Source organism: Kogia breviceps, chromosome 1 (assembly GCF_026419965.1).
Source record: "Kogia breviceps isolate mKogBre1 chromosome 1, mKogBre1 haplotype 1, whole genome shotgun sequence".
In the NCBI taxonomy this organism is placed as follows: Eukaryota; Metazoa; Chordata; class Mammalia; order Artiodactyla; family Physeteridae; genus Kogia; species Kogia breviceps.
In genome coordinates, this window is record NC_081310.1 from 179,956,919 (window position 1) to 179,976,268 (window position 19,350).

The 19,350-nt window shown below is 47.7% G+C and overlaps 1 protein-coding gene and 1 non-coding gene across 2 annotated transcripts in view; one reads left to right on the top strand and one right to left on the bottom strand.

Annotated features, from left to right (window-relative positions):
- Positions 1 to 19,350, bottom strand: part of OPRD1 (opioid receptor delta 1) — a 40,212-nt gene that overhangs the window by 16,571 nt on the left and 4,291 nt on the right. The gene's annotated exons all lie outside the window — the stretch shown is intronic.
- TRNAE-UUC (transfer RNA glutamic acid (anticodon UUC)) lies at positions 1,437 to 1,508 on the top strand. The gene has a single exon. It is a non-coding gene; the product is annotated as a tRNA-Glu (tRNA).

Genomic DNA, 19,350 nt, shown 5'->3' on the forward strand with positions numbered 1-19,350 from the left:
AGGCTACCCTTATACGAAGCACCAAGTGGCCAATCATATTGGTTTCAGAGCCCTAAATCCAGTCCATCATCTGTCAGACAGGCCCCCCTGGCAGGGAAGAAAACAATCTCCTCTATCCATTCTCCTTCAGTTTGATGGCAGCTGGGCATGTTCTCTGACGGACGTACAACCCGGGCCACATTAAATCCACACACGCTCCGGGGTCTCTGGAGAACTGGGCTTCTCAACCGACAAGGAAGCTCCTAGTAAGAATTTCCTCCCCCAGGCAAAGCCAGGGCAGTGTGCTAACATCTTAATGCCTGGTGCCCAGAAGAAGGCTGAAACGGTCTCTCCTTTGTACAGGGCCTTGATGGGACTGGTCTACCAGCTTTGGGCGGGTCGTTTGTTCTCTTTAAGCAATATTCTCTGTCTTTCCTTTCATGTACCAGGCACTATGCCAAAAGCAGTGAATGCATGATTTCATTTCATCCTCACTGCAACCCTGAGTGTTAAGACCATGCATGGAATGTCCCCATTCTACAGAGGAGCTAAGTGAGATGGCTCACACAAAGACACGCGGCTAGGAAGTGACAGCATTCAAACTCAGACTTGGCGTCCAGAGCCCACGCTTATAACCACTCGCGTCTGTACGTCACCGTTCACTGTCTCCCCACCACCTGCCACCTGCGCTAGCTTATCACACGTTGGCCATGGGGAGGGGGCCAGTCTGGAGGCCGGGACCCAAGGGAGGGAACTGGTCCAGAGGTGGGCTGCCTCCAGAGCCTTCGCCTGTTTTCACACACTCCTCAACCCTGCGAGGGTTTGGAGAAAATCTGCTCACAGCCCAGGCAGGGTCGGGGAGAGACAGACTTATAAACAACAGAACAATGTCACAGGCACCGTGACAGGGCTCAGCGGGGCAAGGAGGAGAGGTCAATTCGGAACAAAACGTACACCTCTGGTCGCAAGGGGGTGGCCACCAGTACTGTGGTACAACAACTACGTGCCAGGTCTTTCTCAGGCATGATTTTATGTACTTCTTGCACCTGTGTTTTGTTTTTTTAATGGATAATAAACATTTGTTGGACATTGACTCTTTGCCAGGCACTGGGAAAGCATTTTACATCATTTAATCTTCCTAGCACCCCTACAGGGTAGACAGTATTGATCATTCCCAATTTATAGAGAGCAGTAAAGGAACTTGTCCACGGTTGCGGTCAGAGGCTGAGCGGAGATTCAAACCCCTTGCTCTTCCCCGAGACCCCGGTGCCTTCCGCTGGACTTCAGTTTCAGCTTCTCCCCTGAGGACCCAAATTGTGCGCCCCTCACGTATTCTCTTTGACAAGGAAAACATAAGGTCCTGAAGGCGTGGCATTGTCTTGGTCACCGCTATGTGCCTGGGACTTCCCGCAGCACCCAGCTCAGAGCAGGTGCTCAAAACACATCTGTTAGGGAATTCCCTGGTGGTCCAGTGGTTAGGACTCGGCACTTTCACTGCTGGGGCCCAGGTTCAATCCCTGGCCAGGGAACTAAGATCCTACAGGCGCAACCAAAAAACCACAAATAACAGAAAACAAACAAAAAAACCACATCTGTTGAATGAATGAACATCGACACTAGATTGGGACGTCCTGCCGGCAGGAGCCGTGTCCCCTTCATGCTGTGCAGAGGGGACATAGTGTCCACTGGAGGACTCCCTGTGGGACAGAGAGTCAGGAGCCATGATTCTTGGAAGTGACCAGCCACAGACCCAAGAGCTTTGGGACAAATTAGGACAGCTCTTCCTCCCGCCTCCCTCCTCTCTCCCTTCCTCCCCTCCTCCCTTCTATCCTTAACCTGGACCAACCCAGGTCCCCTAAAGGACACCTGGGCCTGACCCTGTCTGCCCTGAATGTGCGGTGACTCAGCTCTGCCAGTGCAAAGGGAAATGTTGTCAGATCATTTACCCAAAGCAGCTAATTTGTTTTTAACTAAACTGAGGGGTATTTTTTTTTCCTCTTAAGCACAAGAGCTCATGGGGGTCAAAGCCAGGGCAAGAGACCTAAAAACAATAACAGCAACAGCAACAAGCTAAGAGCACCAACCCTCTGTCTGACTGACCTTATGGCACCTTAGGAACCAAATCAAACAAAATGCTTGAGCCTAGATCAAAACTCATTTGGTCCCAAACAGCATGAACTGCTGGAGCATTCAGAGTTAATTTTTATTCCCCAGTGCTTTGTGAGATCTCAGAAATAACAGCTGCTCACTATAAAAAGTCCAAACAATACAGAGTCGCTTCATAAAGAAAACTTTAAAACCAACATCAATAGTACAGACTATCATTAACAGACAACAGGCAAACACACAGGCCCTGCTTTATATAAATGGGATCTGGTTCTAACATTATTAAATAACCTGTTTCTTTCTTCTCAAAAATATGCTGTGACCATCTTTTTATATCCACAGATACAAATTAATATAATTTTTGGTGACCGATTGTTATTCTAGTCTAGAGGTCAACAGGTTTTTTCTGTAAAGAGCCAGAGAGTAAATATTTTAGGCTTGGTAGGCCTAAATATTTGGTAGGCTTAGATGCATATTCTTCTGTTTCTTGCTTTTGTTCCTTTTTTTTTTTTTTTTTTTTACAAGCCTTTGAAAGTGTAAAAACCATCTTTATCCCAAGGACCATAAAAAAACAGGCTACAGGGCTTCCCTGGTGGTGCAGTGGTTGAGAGTCCGCCTGCCGATGCGGGGGACACGGGTTCGTGCCCCGGTCCGGGAAGATCCCACATGCCGCGGAGCGGCTGGGCCTGTGAGCCATGGCCTTTGAGCCTGCGCATCTGGAGCCTGTGCTCTGCAACAGGAGAGGCCGCAACGGTGAGAGGCCCACGTACTGCAAAAACAAAAACAGACTACAGGCTAGAGCTAGTCTCACTTATAGACACTAAAGCCCCTGAATACAGTTACTTAATAAATCCCCCTTTAAAAGACATGTAGGTTGTCTCTGCTTTTTTGTTATTATAAATAATAGTGTGATAAACATCTTTGTGCACACGGATATCTGATGGTTTCCTTGGGGAAAATTCCTAGAATCTCAGAAATAGAAGGAAACTTCACAGTGAGGGCATTCCCTCTGCGGCACTCCAGACAAATGGCTACGCAGCTTCTGCTTGAGTATATCCAGAGACGGGGAACTCATCATCTGTAGGCACAGTCCATCCTATTGTTGGGACCACTCACAGGATAACAAGTTCTTTGTTTTATTTGAGCTCAAAACTGCCTCCTTCTCACCTGGCACCATTTTTCCTGGTTCTACTCACAGAATCACAGAATCTAAACCTAACCCTTCTCCCTTCCACATCTTGGAAAATAAAGATATTAACAGTACACAGGGGCTTCCCTAGTGGCACAGTGGTTGAGAATCCGCCTGCCATTGCAGGGGACACGAGTTCAATCCCTGGTCCGGGAAGATCCCACATGCCACGATGCAGCTAAGCCCATGCGCCACAACTACCTAGCCTGTGCTCTAGAGCCCGTGAGCCACAACTACTGAGCCTACGTGCCGCAACTACTGACGCCCACGCTCCTAGAGCCCGCGTTCCACAACGAGAGAAGCCACTACAATGAGAAGCCTGTGCACCGCAAAAAGACCCAATGCAGCCATAAATAAATAAATAAAATAAAATTATTTTTAAAAAAAACAGTACACACTTCACCCAGCTATGATGAGACCTGAGTTAGTACAAGTGCTCAGTATGTGTTAGGGGTTCTGGCCGGTTGGTGAGCTGCCTTCTCATGCCATGTAGCCATTCCTTGGATCCCTCATCTCGGTTGGGCCTCATGCATTCAAGAGTGTGATTATCTGAGTAAAGATGATACCACGGGACTTCCCTGGTGGCGAAGTGGTTAAGAATCTGCCTGCCCATGCAGGGGACATGGGTTCGAGCTCTGGTCCAGGAAGATCCCACGTGCCGCAGAGCAACTAAGCCCAGGCACCACAACTATTGAGTCCACGTGCCACAAGTACTGAAGCCCGTGTACCACAACTGCTGAAGCCCACACACCTAGAGCCCATGCTCCGCAACGAGAGAAGTCACTGCAGCGAGAATCCACGCACCACAATGAAGAGCAGCCCCCGCCTGCCACAACTAGAGAAAGCCTGTGCACAGCAACAAAAACCCAACGCAGCCAAAAATTAAATAAATAAATTTATTTTTTTTTTTAAAAAGATGATACCACCCTCTAGGTTAAGGGAGAACCCAAGACGATGCAGGTAAATCACATCACAGGCATTCAGGCCAGGCCTTGTCCCATCTCTCCAGGCAAGTAAGGAAGGCCAAATCCATTTTCTGTGGGATCTATAACCTCAAAGTCATTAATGTAGACACATGTCACAACAGGAAGGGTGGCCTCTGTGGACAAGTTTTCAGGTTTCTGCCCCGTGGCTGGCTGTATTCACCATGCCCAGATGTGGCATGGCGGCGGGGGAGGGGTCTTTTTGTTTTTCTTTTTTTACTTGTTTTTCTTTTCTTTTTCTTTTTTCAGATGTGGTTTTTGTGTATTTATTACCTCCCTGACATCACTGCTGGTGGAACACCAGCTTAAGCCACAACCCCTGTCACTCATGGTCCCCAGACTGGCCTCCCTAGCTCACAGCTCTGTTCCTCTCCTACTTTTTTTTTATTTGCACCACACAGCAAGCAGGATCTTAGTTCTCTGACCAGGGATCAACCTGGCACCCCCTGCAGTGGAAGCACAGAGTCTTAACCACTGGACCACCAGGGAAGTCCCCCTCTCTTTCTACTTCTAAGCCATTCCAGAAATTCCCCGCTCCTTGCACCTCCAGCAGATACTGTCACCACCAAGGCTTTAATAACTGTAGTGGGTTGAATGGTGGCCCCTAAAAGACAAGTCCACGTCCCAACCCCCAGAACCTGTGAATGTGGTCTTATTTGGAAAAAGGATCTTTACATATGTAATTAAGTAAAGGATCTTGAGACCACCCTGGATCATATGGGTGGGCCCTAACTCTAATGACAAGTGTCTTTGTAAGAGACACACAGCACACAGGGAGAAGAGAAGGCCATGTGAAGATGGAAGCAGAGATTAGAGATAAGAGCAATGCAGTCACAAGCCAAGGACTGCTGGCGCCACCAGAAGCTGAAGAGGAAAGGAAGGATTCTCCCCAAGAGCCTTAAGAGGGAGTGCAGCCTTGAATACACTATTTGGACTTCTGGCCTCCAGAACTGTAAGAGGGTAAACTTCTGTTGTCTTAAACCATTAAGTTCGCGCTAATGTGTTGCAGCAGCTCTAGGAAACTGATACAGTAAAAGTGCAGCCAAGAAGAAGCATGGACTTTGGCACCAGACACACCTAGATTTAAGCCCCAGCTCTACCTCTCACTGTATGACCTTGGGTGAGTTCTAACTTCTCTGAGCCTCAGTATGCTCCTCTGTGAAGTGGGTATAAGCATCCTATTTCTTGAGGGTGTGGTGAGTGTAGAATGAGTTCATGCCTACGATGTCCCTAGCACACTGCCTGGCACACTCATATCATAGTGGCTTCTCTTCTTGTCCAGATGAGGATAATGGGCCCAGAATGACCCCTGATGAGCTGTCCTGCGGTCCCAGGCTCCTGATTCCTTTCCTGGCCCTTGGTAACCTACTACCATTGGGGTGGGACACAGAGTCCTGTGCTGGAACTTCAACACTAGAAGAGGCTCTGGTCTAACACTGAGTTCAAACCTCCTCTCCCACTTTACAGATAGGGAAACTGAGGCCTGGAGAGGGAAAGACAATTGTGCAATGTTACACAGGTTATCGGTTTCCCAGACTTCTGAGAGCCCAAGGTCTTTCTACTTCTCCAAGCTGCCCTCCCAGGAGCTGAGTCTCAGATGAGGGTTCAAGGTGGCTGAGGCCAAAAAGAAACAGGGGCTCCTATCCAAGGCTTCAGAATTCCTGACAAGGCCCTGGCCTACATTCTATGTCCCTGTGTCCAGTGATTAACCAATGCAGGGTGGGTCCATGGATGGAACTGTTCCCATTACTGTCATCATCTTTGCCACCATCTCCATCACAGCAGCTACACTGACTCAGTGCTTACACAGGCCTGATGTATTCTATTGTGTCCTACCGTGACATTTACATAGATTATCTCATTTAATCACTCCAACAACCTTATGAAATTGCTACTATTATCATCTTCATAGAGAGGAGGAAAGTGAGCCTTGGAGAGCATACTGGGTTGAACAGTTGCCCTCAAAATTCATGTCTACTTAGAACCTCAGAATGTGACTTTATTTGGAATTAGGGTCTTTGCGGATGTAATTCATTAAGATGTGGTCATACTAGATTAGGGTGGGCCCCAAACCCAATATGATGCAGAGACACACACAGAGGGACATGGCCATGTGAAAACAGAGGCAAAAATTGGAGTGATACAGCTGCAAGCTCAAGGGGTACCAAGGATTGCCAGCAACCACCAGAAGCTTGGCGAGGAAGGAGTCTTCCCCAGAGCCTTCAGAGGGAGCACGGCCCTGTTGATTTCAGACTTCTAGCCTCCTGAACTATAAAGAAGACATTTCTGTTGTTTTAAACCACCTAGTTTATGGTAATTTGTTATGACAGCCCTAGGAAACCGATACAGAGGGGTTAATCATCTTGCCAGCCATGGCCTAAAACACAGAAGCAACGTCTGTTAAAACTGCTCCGCTCCACAGCTCTCCCAACATAACAACTTTTTTCATCGGGAATACAGAATGTTGGCACTGAAAGGAAAGATGGCTGATGAGAGTATTTACTGAGCACTTACTATGCGCCAGCTGCCCTGCTAAGGGCCATATGGGTGTTCACTATCCCACTGAATCTACACAACCATCACAGGAGGTGAGCATTATTCTCCCCATTTTACAGGTGAGCAATGTTGAGGCTCAGAGGGATGACGTAACTTACCCAAAGTCCCGCAGCTGGGAGTGGCGGGGCCTAGGTTAGGCCAGAACCCAGAGTCCTGACTTCTACCCCATCTTCTCCCTGTGTGTCAAGTTCAACCCCTTTGTTTTACAAATGAGGAAACCAAGGCAGAGCTACAGCAGTGATCCCAAAGGCTCTGCCCACGCTGGGGGATAAACAGCTTAAATAAAACAACTGCCAGCCAACCAGGGTCCAGCTGGGGCTCCCTCTATTTGTAGACAAAGGGTGGTTGCTCTTCTGGCTGGCAAAATAAGCAGGGCAGCAAGCGCTGGGAGCTACAACCATTCCACGGGAGTGGCGAGAGGCCAGAAATGAATTAGCTATCTCAGTTTTGGCAAAGCCTGAGGAAGGAAAGTGGTTAATTATAACGAGGCCCAGCGAGTGTGTCGCAAGAGAAGATGAAGGACTGGAACATGGCTATACAGAGCTCCTGAGCCGCACATGAGTGGGGAGGCCGACCAGGGCGCGTTCAGCAATAAACAGGGCAGACACCTTGTTCGGTTCAGTTCAAGAACCACAACATGCTCGTGGGATGCAGGGAAGAGAAGCTCTTCTCCATCATCCTGGCTCTGCTTCCGGCATAAGGATGGCTGGACCAGGGCATGGGGCAGCCAGACACAACGGAAGCCCTGGGAAAGCAGATTTCCTTAAGTGTGGCATGTCGGCCCCTGGGTCTCTGGAAATAGGACACGTCCCTCCTACAAACATGTACTGACATGCTTCATGAGTGTCAGACCTTAGGCTGGGGCTCCAGCTACAAACAAAGGATGCTCGCTCCACCCCACACCCCCTCATTTGGGGAGAGAGAGAAATGAGCGATTAGCGGTTTGAGAAGTGTATGGTCTCTGATGGGGGACACATAGGACACTGTGGGAACACAGAGGAGGCATCAAAGAAGGCTCTCTGGAGGAAAGACTTACTAAGCCGAAAAGTAAGGGGTTTCTCTAGAGGAAACAGAGGCCTGAGGTTCCTACATGTCTTCTTTCCCTCTTGTAGTTGGGGGATTTCTATTATAGATCTCAAGAACCCCACAGAGGGAATTTCATTAACAAAGTGCCAACTAGATATTTAAGAAACACTCAGTGATGCCTCCTCAGAGTCAGGGATTGGGCTAGCAAACAGGATAGAAGATGAAAAGTATGCAGTTCCTGCCCTCCAGGAGCCACCAGTGTAAAATGGAAGTCAAACACAGGAACAAGCAATTACACTACAACCAGAAAACACCCATTTCAAGGCCATCAATGTTTGTGTGCGTCTCCCCTCTTCCTATATGACAGGCACTGGATGAAGGTACTTGATTTACATCATTGCACTTAAACCTCACAACAAATGACTGTAGTACGCACTATCACTGCATTTGGCAGACAAGGGGACTCTGAGGCTCAGAGAGGCAGATAAACTTGCCCAAGGTCACACAGCCTATAGGTTGTAGGACCAGGACTCAAGCCCAGGTCTGTCTGACCCTGTGATGGTAATTAATTTTATGTGTCAAAGTGGCTGGACTATAGTACCCAGTTATTTAATCAAACACTAATCGAGGTGTTGCTGTGAAGGGATGTTGTAGATGTCATTAACATCTGCAATCAGTTGATTTTAAGGAGATTATCCATGATAATGAGGGTCTGCCTTAAGAGCAAAACTGAGGTTTCCCAGAGGAAGAAGAAATTCCTCCTGTCGACCGCAGCATCAGCTCTTGCCTGAGAGTTGCCAGCCTGCCAGACCGCCCTACAAATTTCAGACTTGCCTAGCCAGACCCCACAATCGCATCAGCCAATTCCTCAAAATATATCTTACTGGTCTTTTTTCTTTTCTGGTAGGACCTTGACTGATACAGACCCGAAAGCCATGCTCTAGGCTAAGGATGGTGCCAGGAAGCCACACCATCTCCTCACCCGGAAAAGGACAATGACAACCGCCACCACGCTGGGTTGTTTCAGGGGTCCAGTGTGATGACAGGCAGCGTGATCAAATGGAGAGGGCAGGCCCTGCAGTCACTTACTAACCTTGGTGTCCTTGGGCAAAAGTCTTATATCCCTGAGCCTCAGCTTCTTCATCTGTAAAACAGGCAGATGGTTCCTACCTCACAGAAGTGTCATGAAGATTAAGTGAGATTTTGCATGGACGGTCTCCTGTATGGAGCATTGTAATAGGGCCAAAATGGATGCTTGGGATTTCCCTGGTGGTGCAGTGGTTAAGAATCTGCCTGCCAGCACAGGGGACACAGGTTCGAGCCCTGGTCCAGGAAGATCCCACATGTCACGGAGCAGCTAAGCCCGTGCGCCACAACTACTGAGCCTGTGCTCTAAAGCCCGCGAGCCACAACTACTGAGCCCACGTGCCACAACTACTGAAGCCCAACATATTGTATGACTTCATTTATATTAAATGTCCAGATTTGGCAAATCTATAGAGACAGAAAGTAGATTGGTGGTTACCCAGGCCTGGGGTAGGGCGTGGTAAGGGAGTGACTATTCGTGGTTATGGGGTTTCTTTCTTTCTTTCTTTTTTTTTTTTTTTTTTTTTGTGGTATGCGGGCCTCTCACTGTTGTGGCCTCTCCCATTGCGGAGCACAGGCTCTGGACGCGTAGGCTCAGCGGCCATGGCTCACGGGCCCAGCCGCTCCGCGGCATGTGGGATCTTCCCGGACCGGGGCACGAACCCACATCCCCTGCATCGGCAGGCAGACCCCCAACCACTGCACCACCAGGGAAGCCCTGGGGTTTCTTTCTGAGGTGATGAAAATGTACTAAAGTTGTTTGTGATGATGATTATACAACTCTGTTGCTATACTTTAAATGGGTGAATTGTATGGTATGTGAATTATATCTGAATAAAACTTTTATATTTAAAAAAGGTAAAAAAAAAAAAAAAAAAAACCTACTGAAGCCCATGTGCCTAGAGCCCGTGCTCTGCAATAAGAGAAGCCACCGCAATGAGAAGCCCTCACACCGCAATGAAGAGTAGCCCCCGCTCTCCGCAACTAGAGAAAGCCCGTACAGCAACAAAGGCCCAATGCAGCCAAAAATAAATACATAAATAAATAAATGTATTAAAAAAAAAGAAAAAAAATGCATGCCCATTTTTGCCACAGTTGTAATTGGTGAATTCTTAATTACTTTGAGTACTTACCATTGCCAAGTAAATGTTCCAATCCCATAATTCCATGTAAAAAATTTCCCTCAAGTTTTTCACTCTTAGTGACCTTATACGGATGCTACAGTTTGCCTACTCTGTACCCTCCCATCGCGCCCCACGCCTCACCCCTCAGGGCCACTCCTTGAGGACAATGGGCAAGGCAGGCCCCATGAAGCCGCTTCACACACATTCTCTCCTTTGACTCACACCCACCGGGAAAAGTGGGTATCAATACATTCCCATTTCATTCATAGAAGAAACCTATAGCCCAAAGAGAAGAGGTGCTTGTCCAGAAGCACAGGGTGGACAGAACCACGGTCTAAAGTCATGTGTTCCGAAAGGCCCAGGCTTCCCACCTCTGGGCTGGGCATTTCTTATACTTCCTTCTGCCTGACACACAATAGAGTTTCACTTTTGTTTTATTTATTAATAATTCAGTATTTTAATAACTATAAATCAATCCTGCTCCATGGCCTCTCCCAATCCCTGGTTGTATGACAAAGTCATTTTTCCACATTTGGGATCAGAGGGTATCATGAGTTCGACCTTCTTCACGAATGTTCCTTCTTGGACACTGCATGAGTGGGCTCCTGGAATCAAGGTGCCTTGGTTCAAGGCTGATTCTGCCATTTACCCACTGTGGCCCTCGGCAAGTGAATTATCACCTCTGAGCCTCAGTGGCCTCATCTGTCAAATGGAGAGAAACATGGTACCAAGCTCAAAGAATTGGGAGAATTAAATGAGATCATTTATGTGAGGTGCTCGGCACAGAGCTGCCCACCTTGTCAGCCCTCAAGAAAGGTCAGCAGTGCTATTTTTGGTGTTAAGTCCAACAAGTCAATATGCCATTCTTTGCTGTTGACCTCACTCGTACCTGGGATGACCAGGCCTGAGCCTGTGGAGGAAGCGTCTTGTGGTCACCTGCCCCTCCCAGCAGGACAGCCCTCTGACCACGTGTGGGCTCTGCTCCCTCTTCACTGGGAGGAATGGAAAATCACTAGATGTGGGGCATTTCCTAGCACTTCAGGAAGATGAGTTTTTGTAACCAAGGGAAACAAATTACCTCCATCTGTCCTGCAGGGGCATCTGGCCTGGCCAGCAGAAGCAGTTTCTTTCCCTTGGCTTAATCCTTGCCCCTGTTCCCAAGTCGTAGGCAACCAGACAAAAGGCATCATTATCACCAACAACTTCCTATTATGGGCCAGACTCTGTGCTAAGGCCATACATCATCTCCCTTAACTTTTGCCCTCACTGTTCCCCCTGCTAAAACACTTCCTCCTAGCTACTGGCCTCTGCTCAATTGTCTCCTCCTCCCCAACCTCCCCATCTACATCTGCAGCCCCACCACTCTGTCACCATGCCTGTTTTAGTTGACTTCGTTGCCTATAGCATTGGCCTTACATTTATTTCTTTATTGTCTATCTTTTCCCCACTAGAATGTCAGCTCCATGAGGACAGGGACTGTGTCTTGATCATTGTTGCATACCTAGCACCTAGAACTCTGCCTGATACTTAGGAGGAGTTGCTGAATGTATGTTTACCTTCAATGTAGGTGTTTTTCTATAATCCCTATTTCACAGATAAGAAAACAGGCTCTGTGAGGTGAGCCCAAGGGTGGAAAGCCAGCAAGAAGCAGACCTGGATTTGAATCCAATCTCTGAAGGATATGGCTGCTTCACTAGCTGCTGGCCTTGCCCCAGGGAACTTGGGTTCTTTGGGCCTCTTAGGTGTTGTCAGTGGCCCCCAAGGTGGACTGCCTTGTGTAGGAACTAACATCTCATGCTCCCAGTAACTCCTATTCCCAGCCACCCTTTGTCTCTCCCTTAGCTCAGGTAATCCCAAGTGTGGAAACAGATGCAAGAGAAGGCAAGGAGTTAGGAAAGGCAAGTTCCAGTCCTGCCTTGGCCACTGAATCAAAAGACACAGAACTTCTCCAGGCCTCAGTTTACTCATTTGTAAATCAGAGGGGCTGAACTTGATATACAATATGGCAGAGGACAGGGCAATGGTTAAAAGTGCAGGCTCTACTATTCACAATAGCCAGCCAACACACAGAAACAACCTAAACGTCCATCGACAGATGAATGGATAAAGAAGACGTGGTACATAAATACAATGGAACACTACTCAGCCATAAAAAAGAATGAAATAATGCCACTTGCAGCAACATGGGTGCAACTAGAGATTATCATACTAAGTGAAGTAAGTCAGAGAGAGAAAGACAAATACCATATGATATCACTTATACATAGAATCTAAAATATGACACAAATGAACCCATCTATGAAACAGACTCACATGACACTATACATAGAAAATCCTGAAGATACCACCAGAAAACTACTAGAGCTAATCAATGAATTTGGTAAAGTTGCAGGATATAAAATTAATGCACAGAAATCTCTTGCATTCCTATACACTAACAATGAAAGCTCAGAAAGAGAAATTAAGGAAACAATCCCATTCACCATTGCAACAAAAAGAATAAAATATCTAGGAATAAACCTACCTAAGGAGATAAAAGATCTGTACTCAGAAAACTATAAGACACTGATAAAAGAAATCAAAGATCACACAAACAGATGGAGAGATATACCATGTTCATGGATTGGAAGAATCAATTGTGAAAATGACTATACTACCCAAAGCAATCTACAGATTCAATGCATTCCCTACCAAATTACCATGGCATTTTTTACAAAACTAGAACAAAAAAATCTTAAAATTTGTATGGAGACACAAATGATTCCGAATAGCCAAAGCAATATTGAGGAAAAAAAAATGGAGCTGGAGGAATCAGACTCCCTGACCTCAGACTATAGTAAAAATCTACAGTAATCAAGACAGTATGGTACTGGCACAAAAACAGAAATATAGATCAATGGAATAGGATAGAAAGCCCAGAGGTAAACCCACACACCTATGGTCAACCAAACTATGACAAAGGAGGCAAGGATATACAATGGAGAAAAGAGTCTCTTCAATAAGTGGCGCTGAGAAAACTGGACAGCTACATGTAAAAGAATGAAATTAGAACACTCCCTAACACCATACACAAAAATAAACTCAAAATGGATTAAAGACCTAAATGTAAGACTGGACACTATAAAACTCTTAGAGGAAAACACAGGAAGAGCACTCTTCAACATAAACCACAGCAAGATCTTTTTTGATCCACCTCCTAGAGTAATGGAAATAAAAACAAAAATAAACAAATGGGACCTACTGAAACTTAAAAGCTTTTGCACAACAAAGGAAACCAGAAACAAGACGAAAAGACAACACTCAGAATGGGAGAAAATATCTGCAAACGAATCAAAGGACAAAGAGTTAATCTCCAAAATATATAAACAGCTCATGCAGCTCAATATTTAAAGAAACAAACAACCTAATCAAAAAATGGGCAGAAGACCTAAATAGACATTTCTCCAAAGAAGACATACAGATGGCCAAGAAGCACATGAAAAGCTGCTCAACATCACTAATTATTAGAGAAATGCGAATCAAAACTACAATGAGGTATCACCTCACACCAGTTAGAATGGGCATCATCAGAAAATCTACAAACAACAAATGCTGGAGAGGGTGTGGAGAAAAGGGAACCCTCTTGCATGGTTGGTGGGAATGTAAATTGATACAGCCACTATGGAGAACATTATGGAGGTGCCTTAAAAAACTAAAAATAGAATTACCATATGACCCAGCAATCCCACTACTGGGCATATACCCAGAGAAAACCATAATTCAAAAAGACACGTGCACCCCAAAGTTCAGTGCAGCATTATTTACAATAGTCAGGTCATGGAAGCAACCTAAATGCCCATCGACAGATGAATGGATAAAGAAGATGTGGTACATATATACAATGGAATATTACTCAGCCACAAAAAGGAACGAAATTGGGTCATTTGTAGAGACGTGGATGGATCTAGAGACTGTCATACAGAGTGAAGTAAGTCAGAAAGAGAAAAACAAATATCATATATTAATGCATACATGTGGAATCTAGAAAAATGGTACAGATGAACCAGTTTGCAAGGCAGAAATAGAGACACAGATGTAGAGAACAAACATATGGACACCAAGGGGGGAAAGAGGGGGTGGGGGTGGGGGGTGGGATGAATTGGGAGATTGGGATTGACATGTATACACTGATGTGTATAAAATAGAGAACTCATAAGAACATGCTGTATAGCACAGGGAACTCCACTTTGCTGTACAGTAGAAACTAACACAATATTGTAAAACAACTATACCACCCCCCCGCCAAAAAGAAAAGAAACAGACTCACAGACATAAAGAACAGACTTGTGTTGGGGCTTCCCTGGTGGCGCAGTGGTTGAGAGTCCGCCTGCCGATGCAGGGGACACGGGTTCGTGCCCTGGTCCGGGAGGATCCCACATGCCGCGGAGCGGCTGGGCCCGTGAGCCATGGCCGCTGAGCCTGCGCGTCCGGAGCCTGTGCCCCGCAGCGGGAGAGGCCACAGCAGTGAGAGGCCCGCGTACCGCAAAAACACAACAACAACAAAAAAAAGAACAGACTTGTGGTTGCCAAGGGGGAGGGGGGTGGGGGAGGGGGGTGGGGGAGGGATAGATTGGGAGTTTGGGATTAGCAGATGCAAACTATTATATAGAGAATGGATAAACAACAAGTTCCTACTGTATATAGTACAGGGAACTACATTCAATATCCTGAGATAAACCATAATGGAAAAGAATATTAAAAAGAATGTATATATATGTATAACTGAATCACTTTGCTGGACAGCAGAAATTAACACAACATTGTAAATCAACTATACTTCAATTTAAAAAAAAAAAAAATGCAGGCTCTGCGATCAGAATGACCTGACTTCAATCCGACTCCAAGACTTTGAGGATGTTATATCAAACATTCTCTGAGCCTCAAGTTTCCTCATCTAGAAAATGGGGGCAACTGCACTCACCTAATAGAGGTCTGTGAGGATTAAACAGGATAATATATATACATCTCTAAGCAGAGTGTCTGGCACAAAATAAATGTGCAATAAAGAGAATAATCATCCGTGATTCAAAATTCTACGCCCTGGTGAAAAGGTTACTTCGGCAGGGGAGGGGAGTGAGGCCATTTCTACCTCTCCCTGTGTCATGTTTATTGAATGGGACTCTTTGACCTCACAGGACTCTGAAGTTTGAGTTCCTTCCACTTAATCAAGAAAGACTTGGGAAGCTACAGAAGACAAAATTCTTGCTGCACACACCCACCCTGGCCAGAGACAAAGCTGCTGATTTCTGCAGCTGAACTGGGAGCTCTAAATCAATAGAACACAACACAGACACCCCACCCCACCCCACGTTGCCCAGATGGTAATGGGGCCTCTGCAGCCTGCAAGATGATAAATTGCTAATTTAAGCTGGGCTTTGTGCTCTACGCCACGATTATCCCTCTTCCTGTGCATGTTATGATGTCTGGGTAGCCAATTAGATTTCAAGGTCCCAGAATTCCGAGGTTAATGAAATCATGCCTTGCCCTTGCACAGCCCCCATCCTCTAAAGTTCAGGCATTATCCACCAGGAAGGGGAGAAGGGAAATCTGAGATCACAGAATCTGAGAAGCATTCTTCCTCCAGTCTCAGCTGTGGGGAAAGGAGCCTGAAATTATGTATGTCTATCTTTTTTCCACCCAAATCTCCAATGCCAAACCTCCACACAGTGGTTTGCCAGCGCCCTCTTGCATAGCTTCAGGGACAGGAAACTCCCTATATTACACAGCAGCCCATACCTTCCCGAAGAGCTCTGTTAGAAAAATTCTTCTAGAAGTAATATATGAGATGTGCACAAACATATGGGTTCAAGAATGTTCACAGACACATTATTTAGACTGGCATGATATGGGAAATGATGTAAGCCCCCCCATATAGAAGACATTCATACAATGCAGCCGTCAAAAATCATGTCTTCAAAGAACGTTTGATAACATGAGAATACATTCATAATGGTATGTGAAAAGGCAGCTTACAAAATATTATATATGATGTGATCATTATTTCAATATAGTATGATACAGATGTCATTAAAACACACACACACACACACACACACACACACACACAAACAAACAGAGCAAGAGACACAGAAAGAGATGGGAAGGAAATACACCAAAACGACAAAGCTTTTCTCTTTATGGTAGGATTATGGGTAATGTTTGTCTCTGCTTAATCGTCTCAGTATTTTCTGAAATAACTACAGTGTTACTTATGGTGATTTATGTTACTGTGTTTATTGTAAAAAAAATGTCTAGTATTGAGCTGAAAAAGTTTCCCTGTAGCATCTACCCAATAATTCTAGTTCCTCTGGGGCTCGATAAATGTTGATCAGATGAGTGAGAAGCAAGTTTATAGAATACTTACCAAGTTCCTGGCTCTGTGCTGAAGTCCTTCACATGAAGCCTCGTGAACTTCTCATAACCACCCTATAAGGGTCTATTGCTACTCCCATTTCACAGATGAGAAAACTGAGGCTCAGAGAGGTTAGGTATGTATCTCCCAAGCTCACTCTCTTAGTAAATGTGATCCCAGGTCAGTCTGGCTCTGATGTCCAGGCTCCCAAGTGCTGTCACCCCACACAGAGGTCTCGGAGGTTTGCAGACAGCAATCTGCCCTCCTCCCCAGCCCTGGTCCTCCCTCCTCTAACTCGACAGCCCCAGCTCTCACCTCCATTGCCCATGTGTCCCATGGATGGCAGTGGCAGAGTGGACATGGAAGGGTTTGGGAGTAAGAAAGACCTGGGTGTGCCTCCTTCTGGCTGTGAGAGGCTCCCTCGCCCTCATCTCTCATACTCTCACAGGCCTGTCATGCAGCTTGGAGGAGCCTCTGGCACGTGGCAGGAGCGCGGGAGTGACTCCTCTGGATTCTCCCCGGTGTGTCTGTGAGTCACACGTGTTCTCCAGGGAATGAACCCAAGATCTGGGAAGCTAGGCCCCAGGGCAGGGCCAGGAGGCTCGGGGACACCATCCAGGGCTGCTGCCTCCCTGCTCGCCTCACCTGAGCTCGTCCAACCCAGCCTCCTGCCTTCTGCAGGTCCCACAGGGCTCCAGCTTAGAAAAGAACAACCAAGGCCAGGGTTTCTGGGGCCTGTCCCAGGTCACCCAGCTCTCTTCCATCACCCTGAGCTGACCCCCTTCCAATCCACCCCAAGCCCAGCCGCGGCAAATTCGTCCTCTTGAACTCCATTCTGCACAGACTGCTCCAATGTCCTCTTCCCCATGGCCTGTGACCTAAAGCTCCTTAATTTCCCAGCATGGCTGCCTTACCACGGGCCCCAAGAACCTATCTAGTCTCACAACTCGAGCCACAGCACGGCCTCTGGCCCCTAACACAGCCACGCGGGGCCGGACTCCAGGCCCCTCCTCAGTCCTCCCTCCCCACCCCCCCTTAACCAGAATGACTCCCTCCAATTCCCTGGGGCTGATCCATGGAGCTCCTCTAATATTTGCACCCTCCCCCAGGAACTCTGGAAGGTCGGTGGGTGCATCACTGGCCCCAGGGCCTGCCCGCAGCTCAGCACATAGCAGGCGCTCGTGTCAACCACGGTGAGGAGGACACCTGTTTGCAAGGCCTTCCCTGCTTTGGTCCTTATGGCTTCTGCAGCCTCACAGCCAGCCCAGCCCCTGGCTCTCTCCATTCTGCCACGGTGAACTTCTCTGCCCTCTGCAGCTCTGCCATCCGATCATCTGCTGAAGCTTTCTTTGCTTTTGCTGTTCCCTCTGCCTGGAATGCTCCACCCCCCCTCTCTGCGGGGCCACCCACCGCTCCACCTTCACGACTCAGCACAGACACCACCTGCTCTGGCTGGGTCAGGTGCCCCCCTGGACTCCCTCAGCTCCAGGAAGCTGCAATGGTCCCTGGAGCTGTAACTAACTAGGGGGTCCTGGGAGTACATCAGAAGCCAGAGGCCATGCTGAGGCTTAAGCTGCGAGTCTGGTCAGTGGGAGCTGAGGCTGGACGGGCCTGCCACGGGTCAGCATCAGCAAAGGCTTGTTGAATGAGTAAACATGCAGACGACGCAGGAAACAGGAAAGGACCCAAGGTGGAAAGTGTAGACAATCAGGTTTCATAGCCACCAGCTCCGCCTGCCTGGAGCAGCTGCGGGGGTGCCTGTTAATCTCGGCATTTGACACATACTGAAGGCCTACTATGTGCCGGTGCTATGCTATGACCTTCACATTCATGATCTCACTTAATGCTCCCAATAACCTATCCCGATCACCCCAATTATGCAAATGCAGAAGTGGGGCTCAGGGGAGTTCAGCTGTTTGCCCAGAGCCACAACACTGGGACATGGTCGAGCAGGGATGGAGATCAGCGTGACTTGACCCCCAGCCATGACCTTCACCACTGCACTGTGTCACCTCACTGGGATCTCTCCTGGCCCAGGAGCCCTGCGTCCGCAGACCCCAATCAGGACAAGAGAGGGGAGGGAGACAAGAAGGCAAGGGCTTCACGCTGGGTGCCCAAGAGCAGGACGGGGACTCAGAGCTCTCATCCTGAGCACTTGTCCCAGCAACCCCTGGCACCTCGATAGTAGACAGAGGGGACACCCAGAACGCTTACTCACCTGTCATGGCCCCGCCCCACACTAGGCTGCCAGGCCCAACCTCCCCTCCCTGCTCTGTGCTGCAGTCACCTGGGATGGGAGGGAAAACACGATTCTCTACCAACGTCGTCTTGTCATCTTTAAGACAAAGGTGGCTCTGAGGCAGGTGCTACGATCCACATTTTATAAATGGAGAAACTGCGGTGCAGAGAGGCCATCCAACCTGCTAAAGATCTTAGCAGGTGGCAGAGCTGGCATTTGATTCAAGAGTCAGAAGAGACACCAGCCCAGGAAGAGCTCAAGGGGCAGAGAAACGCATAGGCTGAAACAGAGCCATGAAGAGGCAGGCCGGGCTGGTAAGAGGCAGGGAGGCCCGGTGGGGGTGATGGGGGTGGTGAGAGACACAGCAAGGTGCAAATCTGCCGAAACCAGGGTCAGGGAGAGGTGGAGGCCAGGGACAGGGCAGGCGGACGAGAGACCAGGTGGAGAAGCATTGACTCCAATCTCCTACCGGATTCAGGACAGGCAAACTGGGAAGCTCTGAGCCATGTAGAGGGAAGATGGGGTCACCCACCAGAGATGCGGGGGTCCTTAAGCCCTTCACACTCCACCCTGCCTAGAGAGCTGCCAATGGGAACTCTGAGATGCCAGTCCTGCTCAGGGTACGACTGCACCCAGAAGGAGGGGTTGTTGGGTGTCTGCTCTAAAGACCC